At 37.6% G+C, this 23,028-nt stretch overlaps 1 protein-coding gene across 1 annotated transcript in view; it reads right to left on the bottom strand.

Moving 5' to 3' along the window:
* The window catches only part of LOC105388125 (kinesin-like protein unc-104), a 93,567-nt gene that overhangs the window by 70,114 nt on the left and 425 nt on the right, over positions 1–23,028 (bottom strand). The window contains exon 2 of the mRNA XM_048625226.1: positions 6,266–6,303. The gene's annotated coding sequence lies outside the window, so the exon portion shown is untranslated. The remainder of the gene's footprint in view (positions 1–6,265; positions 6,304–23,028) is intronic.

The raw sequence follows: 23,028 nt of genomic DNA, 5'->3' as shown, positions 1-23,028 counted from the left end.
TTTGTAACTATTTGTACTTGTTAATTCATTAATTCCACATCACCTCATGCATATTAATTTATGAATATTTTATGAAATATGTGAAAGTTTCAGTCAGTATTTGAAGAAGTTCCCTACAAGGCGTCGGGTAATAGTGCACACACATTCCAACCGGGACTCTGCTATGAACACGCCATAGCACACAACTTTATACCTGACTCATAAATTGCGAACACGAGAAATATTAAATGGGATGCGATTCTACTGAAATATTTCATAGCTCCAGAGATCGTGCGTTGCAAAATAATATTCTTATTGTACTCGTATTTCTTGACTACTGCGGAATGTTTTCCTACTCTAAATTCTAATTATACCTCTCAGCGCTAAGGAATAACCGTGCCAAATAAGTCTAGCAGGTTCGACCGTGAGTTAATTCTAGGTCAGTCATAGAGGCAAAGTTTTTTTAAAATAATAGGATCATTATCTACACTGCAATGATGAAGCGCAGATCGACAAAGGTACGTAAGGACAAACAAAGCTCTACATCGCATGAAACGGCGTGCCATGACATGCCCAAACTACAACCAGCAGTGGAACCGGCAGTAGTAACTACCAGAACTGGCCCTCTCCATGCAGGGCAGGGCGAATACAGAAACTTTGAGAACATGAGAAGTTTTATTATTTCTGACGGAAGTCGGCAGAGCCGTCTCAGCCTCAGCACCCTGTCATATGCCTAGTAGGTACTATATACCTACGTATCATATCGATACATTGTACTGCCTTTCATGAATTTGTTTACTACATGTAGAGTTATTTAAGATGGTCTAACTCAAACTTTGTGAGTAAATGTTGCTCCGAATGATAGACACGTTTTTTATCATAATACGCACCTATTACGCGTGGAGGTTTTTCTGCCTATTAGCTCAGTCTCAAATTGCATTATTTTCCATATTCTGTCGCAAAAATAAACTACACTCAACAACAAACAAAAACCCCGGCCCCAAGTTTCACGCCAAAGCCTACACTGCAGTTTCTCTTTCCAGTCACACATACACGCTCCAAAGGAACCATTAACGGAATTAAACGTACCGTACCTTATCTTTCTGCAGAAAAAAACACTTTTCCCAAAAGTGAAGTTAACAAATTCGACGCGAATACGAATAAATCGAGCCGAGCTGCCTCGGGACTTTGGAGGTACATTTTGTTTCTTATTATTATATTTTTTTGGCTTTTCCGTTCTTGCCGAATATTTAAAGGCCTTTGGGCGGGTCAAGTCAATTAGGAGAATATTTAGGTGTACCTTGGTGAATTAGTTAGGCAGCGTTCCCACTACGCCGGACCGGCAGATCTGCCGAGAACCGGACACCGGACAGAGTGTTCACATTACATCGGATCCCGGAAGAAATTCAGACAGTCCTCAGTTGAATTTGGACATGCGCGCACAATCGAGGGGAGCACGAGCGGGGCGAGCGGGAGACAGATACCGGCACAAACTCGTTCACATTACTCCGGGCCCGGTCGGTCTACCGGCAATTCGTAGTGACAAAACGTTCGGTAGAAATGCCGGGCTCGGCAAAAATGCCGGACCCGGGATAATGTGAATAGCTTCATATAAATTGTACAGCCACTAGCTCTTCCGGCAGATTTACCGGCGCGGCAGATCTGCCGGTCCGGCGTAGTGGGAACGCTGCCTTACGATATCGCGGTAAAATATGCGTACTAACTGAAGATACTAATACATCCATCGCTTATTACAAACTTGTTCATATCATAAAGAGATCTATGTATACTTTTGTGAAAATAATTAATATAATTCCCTTAATCGAATTCGAATTAAATTTAATAAATTATTAATTAAGTAGGTACACCATTACGCACTCAGCACTTACATGTACCTCGCTCTTACTGGTGAAAAGCAAAAGACCACATTAACGTATCTTTCATACGCACGCAAAACGTAAAAACCGTGGAAAAAAATACTCAGAAATTACTGAAGCAAAAAGCGTATACTTAAATGGAATCTGTAATACCCATATTGAAGCAGACGACGTGCATTAGGAAAACAAGGCGAGAGAAATTCGTACGTCGACTTCGCATTCTTGTCACGCCTAGAGTGACAAAATCGAGTGTAGCTGGGGGTCACTCTATATGACGAAAAACTAAGTTTCGGAACGCTACTGCTCTATCTCTAAACGTGGTGGTTGCACGACAGCTCCCGTTTGTTCGTTTTTCGTCAGTGTAGAGTAAACTCTCTGGACTGTAGCACACACAACGGAAACATGGACCTACATAGGGACGATTCTTTTTCAAGCACATATAATTATGTATGTAGAATTGGAAGAACAGTGTTCAAAACTACAAGTGTATAGTTGCATTCCATCGTAAACGATGTATCTCTTATTATTCAGCCCAAATCAGGTAGCAAATCATCTGGGCAGCTGGTAACTACTTTACACACAAGATTAATGGAACCGGTAGATTCAAAGCCCATGAGTCTACTGCAGTAGTTACATTGAAGAAACCGTCACGGGACCGAGTTTTTGTAGACATAGTCGCTACCCGTGTCTGTCTCTCGGCAGTGAGACATCAGGCGGACCTGTGTCAAGGGGAGGGACCGGTAAACTCCCCACAGAGATTTAAGAGTCAACCTGGCTATCTTGTATCCCTTCTTTGTACTATACAAATATCAAATATACATCACGTCTACCTCTTAGTTTTATTGTTAACAGTGTTTATTATAATATTTTTTAAAGCTACAGATACTCAGAAAATGCAAAAAACCATAAACAATAACCATGCCTGAATTTTCATATTTCTAAATACTGGATATAAATACAAAATAAAACTCTATAAAAGTGTCTACAAAATAAGCAATGTTATCGACACAAAAAAACACGTAATACCCCACAGCAAAAACTCAAAGACTCGCTTTGATTAATATACCCATTAATAACTTTCATGAAGTTGTTAGACTAAAATAGATTTATTTTGTAACATAGAGTTATTATTAAACCGACGGCGGCACCAGCCTCGATCTATCATCCAAGGAGGAAAGGTCACTCCGGATATCACTAGATCGGGTTACACAAGGACAATACTGCTCTCTATATTTTCGTCACTCATAAATAAATAATAGGGAATATCATCATGAGAAAAAACGACCTTACAATTGGGTTCCTATACCGAAACATACATGCGTGTGAATTGTGTTCCTTACGAAACAAGGTAACACAAAACAGAAAATACATGCAATATTTTCTGCTACAACTATTTTCTTTATTACTTTGATATACAGTAACATTTTTAATACCATTGTAATAATAAATTGCTGTTAGTTTCATAATGAACGGAACGTGTTGGCAGTTTACTGTAGTTTTCTCTAGAAGGATCACGCGGAATTGCTTTTCCTGTCGTGTACTCGCCTGGTTTGCTTCTAGGAAAATAGGGCGACATTTATTGTGTTGGTTGTGCCCAAAGGACTGCAATATGCTTCCGTATTACATTGGGTTGAAATAACACAATCGGAAAATTTAAGCAGTGAACGTCTGCCTACCCGCTAAAACAATGAACAATGACAAAAAACTGAGAAGCAATCAGAAGGGCTAGTACGGGGCGCATTTAAGACATGACAAGAGTTTTGCATCGCGCAGCCTCAAGAGCGAGCGCGACGGAGAACTCTTGTCACGTCTTATTAGCGCCCTGTGCTACAGGGCCAGATTTCTATACCTATATGGCGTGAGTAAGTATATGTCATCCTCATCTGGCCACTACCGTCCACATGCCTGACACAGTGACCCTAGTTTAGCTCTCGTGTTTGTCACCGACGCCACTAGAAGAAGTGACCTTTCTTGTGGTGTGGGTGCACTATACCTCGTAAAGAAAGGCACGAGGTAGAGCTAGGGGTGAACTCTATATGAAGAAAAACGCAGTTCCGAACCTGCTACTCCACGAGCACTATCTCGTCGTATTAAACGTGCCGACTTCACAACAGCTCTCGTTCGTTCGTTTTTCGCCAGAATAGAGTGACCCCGCTGTGACGCTGGCGGCGCCTGAGTGACGCGCCGGCGGCGTCACGCGGGGCTGAAATTACTTTAACACGGGTAAAATATTCATATTTCTAGAAAGCTATAGAGCTGATGGTGGAGGTACAGTCGACTCCATAAATACCTTTTAACTTTAGTGGAAAAATATAAATTCAGCAAACAATGTATACGTTACAGATAAGCAGTGAAAAAGTGCAGCATTAAGGAAAATAGAAGTTGCTAAAATACATAAATAAAATAACAGTAATATTTCTGATCAAATTGTCTACGCCGGAGTTTCCAATAAATGCGTCTGATATGCATTTTGAAGCTACCACCACTGCTTCACTATTCATTGAACTTTAAACTCTATCCGTATAGAAATAGGAGGGCACATCTAAAACTGCAATTTCCGCTTGTCTAAAAGGTTTCACAAATAAGTTTTCCCCGTGTTGAAAACTCCGCACGGTTATAGCGTCGTTTCCTTTGAACACTTTTCCAAGGAATACCTCGATTTTGAAATAGGTGCCTGTTTTTCAAGTAGGTTTTAACGCTCGACTGAATATGAGGTGTTATTTGTATATTTTCATGTTTTATAAGTTCGAGACTTGGTCGAAAATGTTCTAACAAAAATGGGAGTAAACTACAAAAATTTAACGTAGCCCGTTAAATTTTTGTAATTTACTCCCATTTTTGTTGAAGGTGTTCTAATTTCGTGTAGGTTATTTTGCTTGTATTCATCATCAATCATCGCTGTAAACCAACAGCTCGCTACGATTACCTTATTAAATTTAAACTGCCATTCCAGTATGAAGCTTACAAAAATAGCTTTTATAAAACCTGGAGCGCAAAAAGGCCAACCAAATTCCCAACATAATTTGGTCCTGTACTCGTTTTTGCATTTTCCCACTGCTCGCTACAGGAATAGCATTCTGGGGCACTAGAGGACGGCCCGCGGTCGTCCCACTGCGCAGTTGCCACCTGATATAACTAGTAGGTTCTATACTAGTATACCGGAATGATAAACGGTATTATAGACATCTTGATCTTATAAAGAGGTCAGATGGACACCGGACGGGACCGGATTCCTTCACGGAAATAACCTTTTAAGGCACAGCAAAGCTATTAACTACTAATATAATGTGCTTTGCTAGGGTTAGTCACCACGTTGAAAAGATTAGCATTGACAAGTCCATGTTCTGGTGAGAGAAGTAAGCCAGGGTGGATCGGACGTACAAATAATAGTAACTACGTCACTCGAGTTGTATCTAGTGTACTGCCTATCTCGATAAGCATGTATCTCAGATAAAAGCCTGGCGCACAAAGGATAATACAGTAATAAATTACCAATCAGTAACAACAGAAGAGCTCGGATTAATAAACAAAAGAGCGACAGGTGCGCCGCACGGCCATCTTGCGGGGAAAACGCGAACTTAATTACAAACCACAGCTGCCACTTGGCGGGCCAAACACCAATCATTGCGTTGTAAATCAATAAGAGAGAGGGCATAACCATACCACGCTGAGCCACTTAAAAATGGATACATTTTCAGAGAATTTATTGCCTCAGAGGTATTTTGGAATTGCTAAACAAGAACACTAATTTATATCTATTTTAATTAGATCCTTTAAACTCAAAGAAGTTTGATAATTTATTTCGCTTCTTAAATAGCCGGTATATTTCATAAAAGCTATTTGAAATTCATACATATATAGCCCAAGCTATAACAGGTATGGATTATACATATTAATCAATCGTCTATATACTCCATCCAGGTATAGTATATTTAAACAATCGCTATAATCCTTTATACAAACTATGGCATGTTTTGTTTGGCTTGAAGAAAATAAACTTTACAGGTAAGTATTAGTACTTTGAAAAGTTAGTCTGGCCAGGTGTATTTACAAGTCTAGCCATTCAACTTTATGTCCAAAGTCTCCCAGGTGAGGTGATCGACCCTGTAGTCGTCCTATTTCGGCTGAACCCTGAAAACCTTGCCATCAATAAAGCTAATAGGCTGGGAAAGCGAATAACCTTGTAAAAACCCTTGAGACTACGCGGGATTAAATTAAATTGTCTTGGAAATGCGCGCGCAATGGGTGTTTCTAAGTGTTTCTTGGCTTAGCGTTGATTAGTAGCTCGTCTTACGGTTTTCAAGTGCGACTTAAATGCGTATTGTCTCATTTAGACGTAGTAGTTTTGAATAGAAACTTCAATATTTTCCTGACTTTTCGTATACTATGTATATTATAAATTCACTTACCTAAAAGGGGTGACCACTGCTTAAGCGGGTTGCCACATCTGCAAAAGGGAATATATTATATTACTTTTTGAAAATAAATTTTAGGAACATTATAATAATGGCCATTCATCCAATAGGGCCATTAACGCGAAGCTACAAAATGTATTTGATATTTTAAGATTAACACCAAATAATTAAAAAGAGAGGTGTTTAAGAAAAGTGTGTAGGTTTAAGAAAAATGTAGGTATATAGGTACATAGCCAAATAGAGTAAAGTATACAGGGTGTAAAATACATGCTCCCGAAAAATAGTATTCCAACCACACTAATAACGTTACATAATCACTCACTCATACTAATGTACTTATGGGGCATTTAGGTCCGGTTCTCTATCATGTCATAATAGTTGTACATTCTGTCTTATATTTACCACATGATCCATTGTTCACACTGAATAACTTTCCCCCAAGAAGCTTTATGTTTTTGGACTCATAGTTTTATGGTGTGCTGTTTTTACGTAAGTTATTCGGTTTAACCAGTAGATCATTAGATTGGATTAAGTAATAAGCTTGTCATTAATACCAAAACTGCATTCGCGCTGCTCATGCGAACATCCTGCAGGATCAGAAACCAACTAAACTATACTATACTACACCGCATTTAAACGTCTTTCAAAAGACCCATTCCGAAGCCCATAAAGCAAATTCCAATATCAAAGGAAACATCGTGTTCTATAATCCTGAACTAAATAATTCCTGTAGCAGACGTCCGCAGTAACTACCGGCAGTTTTATAGCGGCGATATAAAGGCGGCATTAAAGACACACTTAGCGCCACCTCGCGGCGCGGCGGCCGTACTACCAACTAGTTTACGGCCGTAAGGACGTGACTGCAACTACTGTAGATTGCATACGAATGTACTTTTAATGCGTGAAAGCGCTAGTATGCATGTTAAAACGTCAGTTCAAATTAGTTTATTGATGGCGCTCCTTTTACATGTACAATCGACTTTATCGTATAATATATCTAATTTCTTTAGTACACCCTACTCTATTTTATGTACGCTTGGAATTGATAAACAATAAGAAATATGATCATTAGTCCACTTGTCCACCCACCATTACCTACTTTAAGAAGTATGGTCATTTTGTGTCCAAAAAATCCTAAGAGGAAATCATTTTAACGCCGAGATTGCATCGTTAGTTAGAAGCTAGTCGTTTAGTCAGTGCCGTGTTTGCATAACACAACACACATTTTGACAACACCTCAACAATGACACAGTTCACCCTAAAATTTAGTATACAAGTTACTTCTCTGCTGTCATCGTTATTCCACAACGCAGGTCCGGGTTCAGTTCCCGACCTGGCCCAAGGGGCGCGGGTTCGACACGCGAGCACTGTGCATAATTGCCTCCTGTAACTCCCACCGACGGTAGATAGGGCCGACCTGCATTTTGTATGTGGAAATAGCCCCGTCGTTTCCATTTTAATAATTAGTGCAGTAGCTGTTACAATGCGGTAGCGGCAAAAATATTATTTACAGTTATAAAAGAAAGCTTGAATTTTTTTACTAATATTTGATAGATACAAGTAAAATTTTATAAAAGCCTAATTAGTATGAATGCGTAAACTTATATGATGTTGATTTCTTTTTGTAATTTCTGTGTCTGTGTGCAATAAAGTGTTATCTACCTATGTAACGATACCTAAATATGGATTCAAAAATGATCTGAAGGATTACAGTATCTTATGTTTTAACAGTACCCTGTAAACAATAGAAAAACTAGAGAAAATCGAGTGTAAAGTGCAAAAACGCGCTTCGTAGCGTCCGCGTAGCACCCGCGTAGCAGTCATCCTGCTACGAGCTACGAAATTGCTACGACGGCTACGACGCGTCGTAGCGGAGTTCGTAGCTTCAAGCGTATTGTATTAATAAATAAATAATAAATAAAATCTTTATTTCAAAAAAAGGGTACATATTGTCTTAAGATTAATTTTTACACTAGTAATTTTTGTAAATACATTTTAGATTATAATGGCCGCTTCCGTCACCTATACTAGGATAACCTGTGTTATAGGCGACGGTCCTTTCCATTAAAAACAATTGTAACTTGGAACTATTGTTAACTATTGTTAATGTTATATGAGTGTGTACACACCTAAATCTAGACAAAGACAAATATGGAAATTAAAATAAACAAGTATAATACCTATAATTTACAATAGTTACTTACTAACTGTTTAACTTTATTTAACAATTGCAAGCAGGTTTTCAGTTTCAACATAAGACAGTGATTTTAGGTAATGACTTAACAATATTTTACAATTATGAATAGTGGTTGAATACATGCTAATTTTTTATTTATCCTATTATATAAAAAACTTCCCAAAAAACAGAAAAACCTCTGAGCAAACTGAGTCCTACATCCTGAGATAGTAAATATGTTATAATTTCGGCGTACTAGTTGGCCTACACTTCGATCAGATGGACACTTGTGTTTGCGAAGTATTACCTGAACAATAAAAAGCTGTCGAACAGTTAACACATCCGCCACCTGATACAGATCTACTGTAGGAAAACGATATGGCTTACATAAGCTTACTTTAAGCACAGCACGTTGTGCTCGTTCTAGCTCAAGAAGATCTGTCTTCGCGGCACCACCCCAGACCAGAACACAATAAGAAATTATGGATTGACATAATGTATAATAGAGCATTTTTAATATATTTGAACTAGCTACATGCCGAATATTTTTGAAGACCGAAATGAGTTTTCTTACTCTTGATGTCATCATAGTGATATGTTCTTTAAAATTAAGTTGATTATCTATAATGACACCCAGATACTTTATACTATTTGCTCTAAGTAATTCTTCACAGTTGCACTCTAAAGGGTCTGTACTACTAAGGCAAAGCGAACTATGTGCCTTTAGACTTAGAGCATCGGTAACCGGGTTTGGTTGGGTTGAGGATCTTATAGAAAAGGTGAGGTATTTGGTTTTGCTCGTGTTTAAGCTCAATAGATTAGAGCTCAGCCATTTAAAGATCTTATTTAGTCCCAATTGGGCAAAACCATACACCTGATTCCAACTTTTTCCTCTGAAGACTATCGCAGTATCATCAGCGAAGGTAAATATTTGACCATTACTTACGGTGGTGTCACATAGGTCATTAATATAAATTAAAAACAGTGTTGGGCCAAGTATACTACCTTGTGGCACACCGAAAGTTACAGGCAGTGGTTCGCTAATGATATCTCCGACTCTGATAGATTGGTATCTATTGGAAAGGTAGTCTTTAATAAGTTGGTGAGGTAGTCCCCGAATGCCAATATTATTGAGTTTTACAAGTAGCAACGGTATTGATATGGTATCAAATGCTTTACGTAAGTCCAAAAATACAGCCATGGCTCTGTCAGAATCATCAAGACATTTAACAATCCATTCGGTTAGATTATTTACTGCGTCTGTAGTAGATATTCCTTTACGGAAACCGTACTGGTTATTTGATAAGAGTCCAAATGACTCTAGGTAATTAACCAGCTGTTTGTTTAGGATACGCTCTAAGATTTTCGAAAGTGTAGGTAGTATAGAAATGGGTCTATAATTTTCTTCATTAAATTTGTCCCCTCCTTTGTGAATAGGAGTGATCATTGATCTTTTAAATGAACTAGGAAAAACACCAGATTTAATTGAAAGATTACAAATGTGAGTGATGATACCAGCTAAAACTTTAATATTTCCTTTTATAATTTTACCAGATATTTTATCCCATCCTGAGGAACAAGTGTTTTTTAGGGAATTTATGGCGGTTATTATATCTGTTAGATTGACTTCAACGAGTCCAAACGAATGAAGATTATGTTTTAAGTTGAAATTTACTCTATTGTGAGGCCCATCATGTAAACTTTTTTGTTCTATTTCTCGTGCTAATCTTTCACCTACCTGAGAAAAATATTTATTAAGATTATTACTAGCATCAGTTTCATTACAAGATGATTGAATAATTTCGCATGTATTATTTTTGGGTTTATGGTTCAGAATATTTTTAATAACTTGCCATGTGTTTTCATCATCTAGTTCAATAACGGGTTGAAAGTCTGTTTCCGAAATGTCTTTACTAATTCCTGCATAATTAATACGCGAAAAAAAATTTGGCTTATGGATACTGTGACGCCTCAGCTCTAAGGAAATTAATGTGGAATAGTGATCAGTGAGACTGTTTTTAATAACAAGGGTCTTTGAATCATAGCCTGATTTAGATAACAATAAGATGTGATCAAGGCAGTTTTTATCTCTAGTCGGAAGATAATGGGCGGGAAGCAATCCATGTGAGGCAGCGAGATTTAGATACAAGGGTGCTCTATTATCTTCCGATCCATGCTTGATATCGATATTTATATCCCCTACAAGAATTATATCTTTATGGCTATGAAGTGAATCAAGAACCTTATTTAAAGATTCAAAAAATATATCAATATTCTTGAATGAAGGAGAGCGGTATATTGAAATGATAGCTATGTTATTTTCTAATATAGAGACAAGGCAGTTTGCTTCTAAAAAATCCGGTTCGTACGTTTTAACTTTTAATGTATTTTTTATATACAAAACGACACCATCGCTTTGATTTGAGTTGTTTGTTGTAGAGATCACATAATAGTCAGCAAAAGAAGGTAGAGTATGATTAGTAGGGCTATTTAACCAACATTCAGTCAAAGCGATGATGTCTGGATCGCAGTTGCATCTTTGTAATAGTGTACTGAAACCAGATATATTACATGATATACTTCTTATATTTTGTGTAAACAGTTTCAGACAATTCGGAGTGTTGAATTTATGTTCACTATTTAATAAATTAAAGCAATCAATATTGTAACGAGAGAGACGAAATTGTACATATTATTTTTTAATACTTATTATGTTTTTAAGACGGTAAAGAGGAGGCGTCTTATATGTTTGATTACGCACAGTTTTGTAAGGCTGATATGAAAACTGAATTATTTTCAGAAGTGACTTAAACAAGTCTTACGGGTAATTTGACGATTGAAAAATAAGACTTGAGCCTTATTAATTAAAAATCAGTATATATTTTCAAAATTAGCGAATAGATAATTGCTTACCGAAAAATAGCGACTAACAATGAAACAAGCCATAACACACTTCGACTTCTTGAAACCGGAATTACAGCAACAAATTGGCGAAGTGAAGCGGTCAATAACAAATAGCGTGTCTGCGTGGCGCGATGCGCGGTGCAGGCGCTCCATGCACGTTTACAGGGTGTATCGACTATTATTTATATAGCTGGTTGACTAGTTGATTACAGGGTGCGTCAGTTCTAAAGAATGCCTCAATGTTGGAACTTCTGACTTGCAGTATCAAGTTGGAAAATAGCTTTATTCGGACGTATTCGTCAAATGCCCTTAAACTATCATGCCTATACTATAATAGGTCAGGTCATCTAGAATAAAATAAAATAAAAAAGAATTTCTAACAATAATTTGCATGGCAAAACAGAGGAGTTACAACAACAAACACACAACACAAACAGAACTTAACCAATTTATCATTTATTTTCTCCAAAAACTTCCTAAGCCTCAAGCGAATTTTTCATGAACAAGTCTTCAGAATTTCCTCTCTTGTAACGGCCAGGTGTCTCCGAGACGTGGCGGCCGCGGGCGACGGCGGTGGCGGCGCGGGGCGCGGGGGAGCCTCCGTCCCTCGTATATTCCAATAAAGAAAGACAAGCCTCTAATAACGGGACCCGAGTAAGATCCCAAAACGACACCTCAGACCAACTACGCCGCTGACACACCCGAAAGTCGACCTTAGTCTACAAACGGCAAGGTTGCTAATCGAAACGTCGTGCCATCTGCAGTAATAAATACGAAAACAGAACCGCACGTCCGATGAAGTTTTTAAAGAAAGAAGGCCGAGGAGCTGCTGATGGAGATTTGATTATGTACGTGGGAAATTAGACGAGCGACGTGGACCGCCATGGTGATAATAGCATCACGACGACATCAGGGGGTCACTCTCTAAATCGACGAACGAATGAACGAGAACCGTCACGTAATCGGCACGCTTAATGCAACCAGATAGAGTCGTGGTTAGCGCTGCAGTTTAGACTTTCCTACTGCAACCCTAGAGCTAGAGTAGGGTTGTCACCGTGGTAAAATGGTTTGCCAGTCAGACCAGCGTATGTCGCTGACTGCCCAGGTTGCGCTGGAGGGAGTGATAACCATAAACCAAGGTGCATTTCATGATTAAATATGGAATAATAAAGATGTGAGCATAACTTTTGAACTTGTGAAAAAAGACACCATGGGTGAACATAATTATAATAAAAAAAATCGTTGTGGATAGCGAAAGCCTAATTTGTATGCATAGTTGACGATATTTTGCCTAAAAATACTCTTTTCCAGAGAAGTTCGTAAACAAGTTTTAATATTTAACGAAGTTTAACACTACACTGTAGGTACAGACTCCGCATCTGAATGATATATTTACTGATCATCCTAATACAATTTTATCTTATACACTCACGGGCAATGAAATACATAGTTCCACTCACAAAAAGCCGACACCAAACGACCCCAATTTTTTCTAACATTTAATTTAAAAAGAGGATGGGCAAAAATATATGGGAGCTGGGACCACCCTCCAATAGCAATAAGACTAACATCGTTAGATAGGTCTTGTCAATAAGAATAACTTTTGCTTTGACAGCTTTGTTGTCACAGTTGTCCGTTCAGAGATATATGACTTATAAGTTCCGATACTCGTAAGTTCATCTTACTGCTATTGTAGGATGGACCACCCTCCAATAGCAGTAAGACTAACGTCATTGGATAGGTCTTGTCAATAGGAATAACTTTTGCTTTGACAGCTTTGTTGTCACAGTTGTCCGTTCAGAGATATTTGACTTATAAGTTCCGATACTCGTCAGTTCATCTTACTGCTATTGGAGGATGGACCACCCTCCAATAGCAGTAAGACTAACGTCATTGGATAGGTCTTGTCAATAGGAATAACTTTTGCTTTGACAGCTTTGTTGTCACAGTGGTCCGTTCAGAGATATTTGACTTATAAGTTCCGATACTCGTCAGTTCATCTTACTGCTATTGGAGGATGGACCACCCTCCAATAGCAGTAAGACTAACGTCGTTGGATAGGTCTTGTCAATAGGAATAACTTTTGCTTTGACAGCTTTGTTGTCACAGTTGTCCGTTCAGAGATATTTGACTTATAAGTTCCGATACTCGTCAGTTCATCTTACTGCTATTGGAGGATGGACCACCCTCCAATAGCAGTAAGACTAACGTCGTTGGATAGGTCTTGTCAATAGGAATAACTTTTGCTTTGACAGCTTTGTTGTCACAGTTGTCCGTTAGGAGATATTTGACTTATAAGTTCCGATACTCGTCAGTTCATCTTACTGCTATTGGAGGATGGACCACCCTCCAATAGCAGTAAGACTAACGTCGTTGGATAGGTCTTGTTAATAGGAATAACTTTTGCTTTGACAGCTTTGTTGTCACAGTTGTCCGTTCAGAGATATATGACATATAAGTTCCGATAGGATAAAATGTAGTTTTATAATTAATGGTGGAGGAGTGTTGTGTTTGTGGTCATCGTATATGGTGACCTCTTTGTGGAGTGACAGTTCACCTGTCACGCTTATTAAGAAAATGGCAGCTAACAAGCAATTGTATTAATAATTACCGCCAACCCGCAATGTATTTTTGAATTGCATCACAATCTGGTAATAGTTATGGAAGATTTCCGCAACTGTGTGATGTGTAGGCGAGGCCTTTGTCGTGGCAGATTTCAGCGACATACTCTGACAGATAATATACCAAGAGCGCAACCAGAGATCGCTGCATTCATACAACAACATGCAGAGTTGGAGGTGAGTGTGTCTTCTCGTTTCGTGATCTTATTTTTTTATAAGGGTGTGGCCACACGAGCGTGTGCGAAGAGTGCGCGGGGACGAGGGTAGCGAGTAACTTACCCGCCCCCCTCGTCCCCGCGCACACTTTTCTGCCACGCACAACTCACTCACTCACACTCACACTCACAAATTACGCTCGTGTGGCCTCACCCTAATGAAGTAATTTTTTCGACCGAACGACCTAACCTGCATTTTTTACAATTTCCAGTTCTTCCTAAGGCACATAGAATAGGCATGCTGTCTGCATATATTGGATTTTTTGTGTCTTTTATTTGTGTAGCTCCGTCAAATAGGCTGGCAGATTCTGCCTTAAAAACAGTAGCTTTGTTCCCGAAACTGACATAGTATTCTAAGTTAAGTTACGGGCAGAATACACCTCCACCGCTGCCCTTTTTGTTTTTTATCGTCAGTTATTGTCATCCAATATGCCCAGATCTCGTCTGATATTATAGATAGTCTAATTATAATAATAAATAATTAAATAATCACCGTGTATTATTTCCCAAGAAAATATTTAATTAACCCCCTATCGGAACTTATAAGTCAAATATCTCTGAACGGACAACTGTGACAACAAAGCTGTCAAAGCAAAGATTATTCCTATTGACAAGACCTATCCAACGACATTAGTCTTAATGCTATTGGAGGGTGGTCCAGCCTCCAATAGCAGTAATATGAACTGACGAGTATCGGAACTTATAAGTCAAATATCTCTGAACGGACCACTGTGACAACAAAGTTGTCATAGCAAAAGTTATTCCTATTGACAAGACCTATCCAACGATGTTAGTTTTAATGCTATTGGAGGGTGGTCCAGCCTCCAATTTTTAGCAGTAAGATGAACTGACGAGTATAGGAACTTATAAGTCAAATATCTCTGAACGGACCACTGTGACAACAAAGCTGTCAAAGCAAAAGTTATTCCTATTGACAAGACCTATCCAACGATGTTAGTTTTAATGCTATTGGAGGGTGGTCCAGCCTCCAATAGCAGTAAGATGAACTGACGAGTATTGGAACTTATAAGTCAAATATCTCTGAACGGACAACTGTGACAACAAAGCTTTCAAAGCTAAAGTTATTCCTATTGACAAGACCTATCCAACGATGCTTGTCTTAATGCTATTGGAGGGTGGTCCAGCCTCCAATAGCAGTAAGATGAACTGACGAGTATCGGAACTTATAAGTCAAATATCTCTGAACGGACCACTGTGACAACAAAGCTGTCAAAGCAAAAGTTATTCCTATTGACAAGACCTATCCAACGATGTTAGTTTTAATGCTATTGGAGGGTGGTCCAGCCTCCAATAGCAGTAACATGAACTGACGAGTATCGGAACTTATAAGTCAAATATCTCTGAACGGACAACTGTGAGAACAAAGCTGTCAAAGCAAAAGTTATTCCTATTGACAAGACCTATCCAACGATGCTAGTCTTAATGCTATTGGAGGGTGGTCCAGCCTCCAATAGCAGTAAGATGAACTGACGAGTATCGGAACTTATAAGTCAAATATCTCTGAACGGACAACTGTGACAACAAAGCTGTCATAGCAAAAGTTATTCCTATTGACAAGACCTATCCAACGATGTTAGTCTTAATGCTATTGGAGGGTGGTCCCAATCTGCCCATTGTCATTTGAACTAAATATGATTGTTTTAAGTTGGTAATATCCTGATGCTCCGTTAAATGTAATTCAATGTTGCAAAAGGCGTCATAAAGCTAGCTTTTTCCGATTAGGAGTAAATATGTGTTTTTCTCAGTGGAACCTTTTCATTGCCCTTGAGTGTATTACTCTTCCATAATAATATAAATATATTATATTTTTTGTTATATACTAAAACGTGTTCATTTTTAGCAATGGATCAATACGTACGTTCATTTTCCTAAAGATATACCTATACTTCGGATTATGAAGAAAGGCGAATACAAGAACACGCCACAGGAAAAACCTAGTTTTATCTAACGAGAAGTGGAGACAACTTTATCTAGTTCAAGGTAAAAATAGAATAGAATTTCTAGGTGGAAAACTGTAGAGCAGCGTGGGCGTCGGACGGACGTCGATAGAGCGATTGTTCCGTCTATCACGCTGGCAGGTAGTGTTCCTGCAAGTATTTTCTTGGAGATTTCTCCATGTTTGCTTGCCAAAAGGTAAATGAGGTGTATAAAAAAAATACTGGACTTTTGGAAGCTTTTTATTCAGGTGGGTGGTTATTGGGTGCAGTCAAAATACACATTACACATAATATACTTTTACACTGATCCTTTTCCTCATTATTAATACTATAAACAGAACTAAAGGCTTCATACATAAGTATAATATAATGTAATGGTAACTATACTTCTTCAAAATCCACCTTACAATGTAACATAAAGTTGGAATTTGAATTTATATCATGTTTGTAATTGTAACATATTGCTCAAACAAAACGACGACGCGACGCGACGTCTGAATAATATTTCTATATGCATATTACTTCGGCAAACATCGCACAGAATAAGCCTATTCCATCAGCGGAACAATGCCTGCGACGACGCGGGGAAGTATATAAGAGCCAAGTATTATATTACAATATGCCATGTAAATGTAAGCGTATAATATTATATCAGGCTGTTTTCAGGCAACATACGCATTTAAAAGGAATCGTCCCAGAATTGTAATTGATACATTAAATAACTTTTTCGCCAAGTAAATGATTAATTATAAAATGTTGAATATGTAAAATCTACTAATACTAAACTCCTGAAACGAAGACGGTATACGGAGGTGAACTTCAGTCAAAATTTTCAATATTTGTTAGGTTATATTTTTAATACGACATGAGATAGAAAGCTAAAAACATCTAATCATATTTTTATATTATGTTGATATAAATGTGTCTCTTTTATAAAGTAACCGGTTTCAAATAAAGTATGTACTCTCTAATTTTTAATTGAAAAGAATTCTGACATTTTATAAGTGATCCTACTAAAAAAGTTCTTTACCGAAAAAAGGAAAAATTGCGATCCATTTCTGGGCAATAATTTTTTCTTAATATTTTTATACAAAAAGATAAATCTAAATATTTACTTGCTCAAGTAAACTAATACAAAAATAATAAATATTTCAATATAATAGCTGTTCCCGCGAGCTTCGCTTCGCCTTAATAAGTTTTCCCGTGGGAATTCCGCGATAAAAAGTAACATATGAGTTAATCCAGGGTGTCAGCTAACTCCATTCCAAATTTCATTAAAATCGGTTCAGCCGTTTTGACGTGAAGAAATAACAAACATACACACGTACATACATACATACATACACACATACACTTACAAACTTTCGCATTTATAATATGAAGTAGGATCACGACTCACGACCAATGTATCGAAATAATTTTAATTGCTTTATTTTATTCTTTAGCATGGCATCACTTCCTACTAAATTCAGGGATAATAAACCTTTTTAATCAATTTCAAAAAAAGATTGTCTATTCGGTAAGTACATATATGTTCGGTATGTATGTAAGATTATTGGAACTGCACCATATTGACATATGACAATATATTAGGGCTAATAAACAAATATTCAAAATTTTATAAATGTTTATGTACCTATGTATGTTTATATGCTTGTTGGTATGTATGTTTGTCCACGCATACCTCCGAAACGATTGATCCGATTGTCACTATTCTTTTTGAGGGTTCCGTACCTCAAAAGGAAAAAAAAGAACCCTTATAGGATCACACTTTGTTGTCACCACCTTTTTTCTCGGAAACGGGTAAAGATATCAAGCTGATATTTCGTATAGATGTACATAATTATGATGAAATTAAAAGGAAAACTACCTCAGGTAATTAAGTAGACTTGTACGGAACACTCAGTGCGCGAGTCCAACTGGCTCAGTCGGGTAAGCGCCCGCTTCTCAAGCAAGAGATGCGGGTTCAAATCTCGGCGCTGACATGTAGGTAACAATGAGTTCTTTGAATTTAAGTACAATGTATACCATCGCTCTTACGGAGAAGGAAAACATCTAGATGTGTGAACCCACCAACACCGCAGTGTACCAGCGTGGTGGGAAATGGTCCAAGCTTAGGAAGGCAGTATGGAGATGCTGGAGGCGCTTCCCCATGGCAAAGGGAGGATCCTCCGACCGTAGGAACCAAGTGTAGGTTTCATCAAAATCGGTTAGTGAGTTTTCAAGAAAGATTTTCATTCGACTTCTTTGAATGCTCGAATGCGCTCATATGTATGTTCTCAGTCTCAGTGTAATTTGCTTCTATTTCTTGTCTACATCTTGTTATATTTGTTAAGTTTCTGTTAGGTTTTTCCTTGTTGACTTTTCGCGTTGTGATCGTTTGTTGATTTTTATAAACGTTATGGAGCCACAACCTGGCCCTTCCCGGGAAACAGCCCCAACTGACAGAGCACAAGAGTCAGACTTTCTCTCTCCCAGAAAAAAGCGTCCTCGTGGTTCTTTTTCGCCAAACGAAAAGACCATCATTCTAAATATTTACAAATATAATATAGAAAATTGGCCGGAAACAACTGATTGGAGTGCAAAGGAACGTGCTAAAAAGACTTCCGAGATGATTGGCGTGAGTCTGTCAAGTGTCTATAAAATTATCAAAGAATATAAAGACACAAAAGAGTTTCAGAAACCGAAAAAGGGTGGTCCGCAACTATCTTTCATACATTTTGATGACTTTACTTTTACGACAATTCGACGAAAGGTTCACGCGTTTTTCTACAGGAACAAAATTCCGACTATTGCAAATTTTTCACCTCTATTCAAATACGAACGCAACATCGGCCTGACATCGGCGTACTACGGCTACCGTTTCAAAAAGAATTACTAGTTGTTTTTAATTTTATATTTAATTTAATTTTACTATTGTATTTGTATTCTAATGGGTCTTACCTGTAAATAAAGAACTTTATTATTATTATTATTTTAGATATATTTTCTACGACAGCGATAATTATATAAGATAATTGAGATTATCTTTAATTGTATTTTTCACTGTTTGTGATATATTTAGGTACGGTAATTATTTCTCACCGTAGGTAAATCCCCTTTTAATTTGGAGCGCCGCACTTAATAAAATGGATACAGGGACAAAAAAAAAATTATTATAGTCTCAGATGTCCAGACTCGTATTGAAAAAGTGCCCAGCCCAAAAAGGTTTGTGATCTCTGATTTGTCTAAAATTGATAACTGTCAGAATTCCGTAAGAATACTAATTACAGTTTTTTTTTTTTTTTTTTTTTTTAGGTAGTTAGTAAATTATGATGTGTTTGTATACTTTATGTATATGTATTTGTACTAAGGCACGTCATACGTTCCTCGTGCCGGTGTGAAAGCCCATTTAGTTCAGTGAAAAGCTTGACAAAGCGCGCCGTCAACAAAGAGCTTTTTATAACGACAAATAAATTGCCAAGCGGGAATGAATTGTAAGTTACTAACTGCATTAGATGATACATAAGAAATTCATATATAGATATGAATAGGTATTAGTGGTATTAACTTCAAATTTTAACTATAGCTTTCAGCTCAGTGGGTGGTCATAGTCTGATGATGATTTCGAACACATAATTTATGTATGGTAGTATAGCCAAGTATATCCTATATATTTGCTATGTTTTCAATTCTTTCTTCGACATCTCTTGGTTGTGTATGATCGAATTGTAGGGCATGTCATACAATAATAACGAGATGACATTACCTACATCATATACATTTTTTTAAATGCTTTGTAAAAGTATAAATATGAATAACTCATACATGAATATTTAAAGGAAAAATCTCCGCTGAACCCTGAAACTAATGAATGTCAGTCGCGCGATGATGACGGGCTGAATTCAGAGGTCGTTGCCTTCGGAGGCGTAGAGAGTTCATTAGCACTAACTTGGTTAACGTTTAGATCTGATATTCAGAGGAAAAACTTGTTACGATGGTCTCGTAACGAGTTTTTTTCAAGCGGGCAAACCTCTGGAAAAACTTCCCAAGTAACCGACTGCTGAGTAACTTCCTTTCTAAAGCTGCATTAGGAACACTTTAGGACATAAATACTTACCTACGTCTTTCCTAACAAAACTTTTCACCGTCTCACGTGCGTTTAAAGGTTAAAATGAAAATGTTTTTACGCTTGCTGAATTCTCGAATGTTCTAGAAGACTGCTCTAACTATAGAGGTAGAATATTCTAGGAGTCTACTAAAGCCTGTGGGTATGAGCATGGCGACCAGCGACCAGCGACGGCAGATGGCGGGCAGCAGCAGATGGATACTTAAGTTCATGCCAAATAAATGTACTATCTGAGACACGCGTTGCCCAATAGGCGTTGGCAATGCGACGCAACTGGGGGTTAGTATGGAGCTGTATGACGAAAAACGAAGTTCGGAGCGCTGCTGCGCGTGCCACGACTCTATCTCGTTGTATCAAACGTGCCGATTGCATCAAAGCTCTCCTTCATTCGTTTTTCGTCAGTATAGTCCCTGTCTCTGCCGATACCGCTGCAGCTTCTGCCATCACCTAGCCGCCCGTCGCTAGTTTAGAGGACACCTCCTTTTAAAGTTTGCTTTAAACTCTACGCTGCTGGGAATACTTTTATTTTAGCGCAGACTCAGTGAGCGCAGAACTACGCTGCTTTATTACTTTCGAGGATCCCTTTACTTCTTTAACCCGCTTCTTTCACATAGCTATACACTTTAGAGAGAATAAAACTTGCGTATAAACTTGCAACAATGAATTCTAAAGCTTTTATCTATTCTTGTTGTAAAATTGGATCATATTTTTTCAGTGTATTCCTTTGTATATCTGTGGAACAGTTAAAGTAGTATGTAAAACCATGATATACTATTTTTGTAGTTATAACCGAACTCATGCACAACAAGAAAATTTCTATTGAAAATGAATGATTTTATCCACGCAATCCGGCATTTTAATGACCGATAGGGCTCTGTTCCAGTTTATATGTACAGTAAAGTAAAATACCAATATTCACTTATTATCACGGCAACAACAGCGCTGAACTGAACTCAGTATGAATAAATAGAAGTTCCACCACACTTGGTATCAGTATACACATCTGGTCTGGCCAAGAAGCCAAAAATTATTATCAAAGGGAAATTTTCACAAGACCCAATGACCGAAATCTTCCTACTAAGAGAAGCATCGCGAAAGCTGTTTCTGCTAGATCAGAAACTGTTCCAACTGCTCCGATTTAAAGTGTTCCATTCGGAGTGCATTCACCGCTGATGCCAGGCTCGCGTGCGGCGCCGCGCGGTCGCGATAAACCATCGCTGGTGGCAGTCATTTACCAGCTCCGCGGTAAATGGAACCTAATCTTTGTTGTTTCCCAAATTGTTTTGGTGCTTTCGTTCCAAAACTCAAATTTACGGCACAACGTTTTGCCTACTATTACGTACTTATCGCTTTGGCCAATATGACCACATTTTATTCAGCTTTATTTCCAAATTGGGATTTGGTATGTTTTTATTAATAGGGCACAATGGATTTGCCTACGTAATTACACACATGTTATGTATTTTATTCTATCATAAAATACATAACACAGGCACAATGGATTTGCCTACGTAATTACACACATGTTATATATTTTATGATAGAATAAAATACATAACATGTGTGTAATTACGTAGGCAAATCCATTGTGCCCTATTAATAAAAACATACCAAATCCCAATTTGGAAATAAAGCTGAATAAAATGTGGTCATATTGGCATTTGGATGGTAATTAAAATAGGCCAACTTTTAAGCTTCTAATAGGTAAGTACATCCATAAGGATTAAAGCATAAATTCTATGTATGCCACCATCATGGCTAGCTATGTTGCATGTTGTACCTAACCTGTCTAAACAACCCCTGTTCTAATGAAGTTCGCATATTCAAAGTTATGTAACATTTGGGGTAGGTCTTGTTGTAAGGGGGGTTGTAGCTGAAAATAAACAAGCTTCATGGTACCTAACTGCATTAGCAGGGATATGGATAAATACAAATATTGACTATTTACCTGAAGTATAATTACAATACTCATCCAGTAAGTGTAGCAGAGGACCGTGGGACTTGGCATATCATGGGGAGGCCTATACCCTGCAGTGGGTTGACATAAGCTGATGATGATGATATAACAATGCTTAATTGTAAGCATACTAAAGTACTACAGTTATTTATCATTGATTTTGATGATATAACATGGGGCATGCATTGTTTTATTGTACAACCTTTTGATATGTTACAGTCACAGCCATTCTGATTCTGAAATGCAAGGTATTGGTGATCTTTTTAGAATCCAGTATCAACTAAAATCCTTTTTATGGTAGGAATCTACATAATAATATGTATAATTTTCTGCTAATCACAGTGACAAACCCTTATTTATATTAGTGTTTGTAACCAACATACAAGAAAGAACTTTTTCTGTTAATTTAAATTAAATTGCTTGAGAATCACATCCATCTCTGCATGTTAGTAATTATCAATGGTCATATAACTTAAGAAGTTGTATAACTATAAATTCTTAGGGACATTTAAATAAGATAAAATTATTAGTTTAAAAAAACAATAAGACTCATCTAAGGTAATAAAAACCTTTCCCGATTGCAATTCCAATAGGTATCAAATGAAAGTAAATAGACTTGTAACATGACTAAAGGAATCTTCACATCCTTGATAGAATGCAATAGCCAAAATAAAATGTAGGTACAAAACCACTATAGTATTAAGTACATTTAAAACTAACAATTACAAAGAAATAAATTGCAATGGCCAAATAAGACCTAAATAACTGTAACTGCATGTCGATTTCGAAACTCTCAACACCGACCTTCAGGCACGAAT

The sequence above is a fragment of the Plutella xylostella genome, chromosome 3 (genome assembly GCF_932276165.1).
Source record: "Plutella xylostella chromosome 3, ilPluXylo3.1, whole genome shotgun sequence".
NCBI classification, from domain to species: Eukaryota; Metazoa; Arthropoda; class Insecta; order Lepidoptera; family Plutellidae; genus Plutella; species Plutella xylostella.
This window is presented reverse-complemented; position numbering and strand designations above follow the sequence as displayed.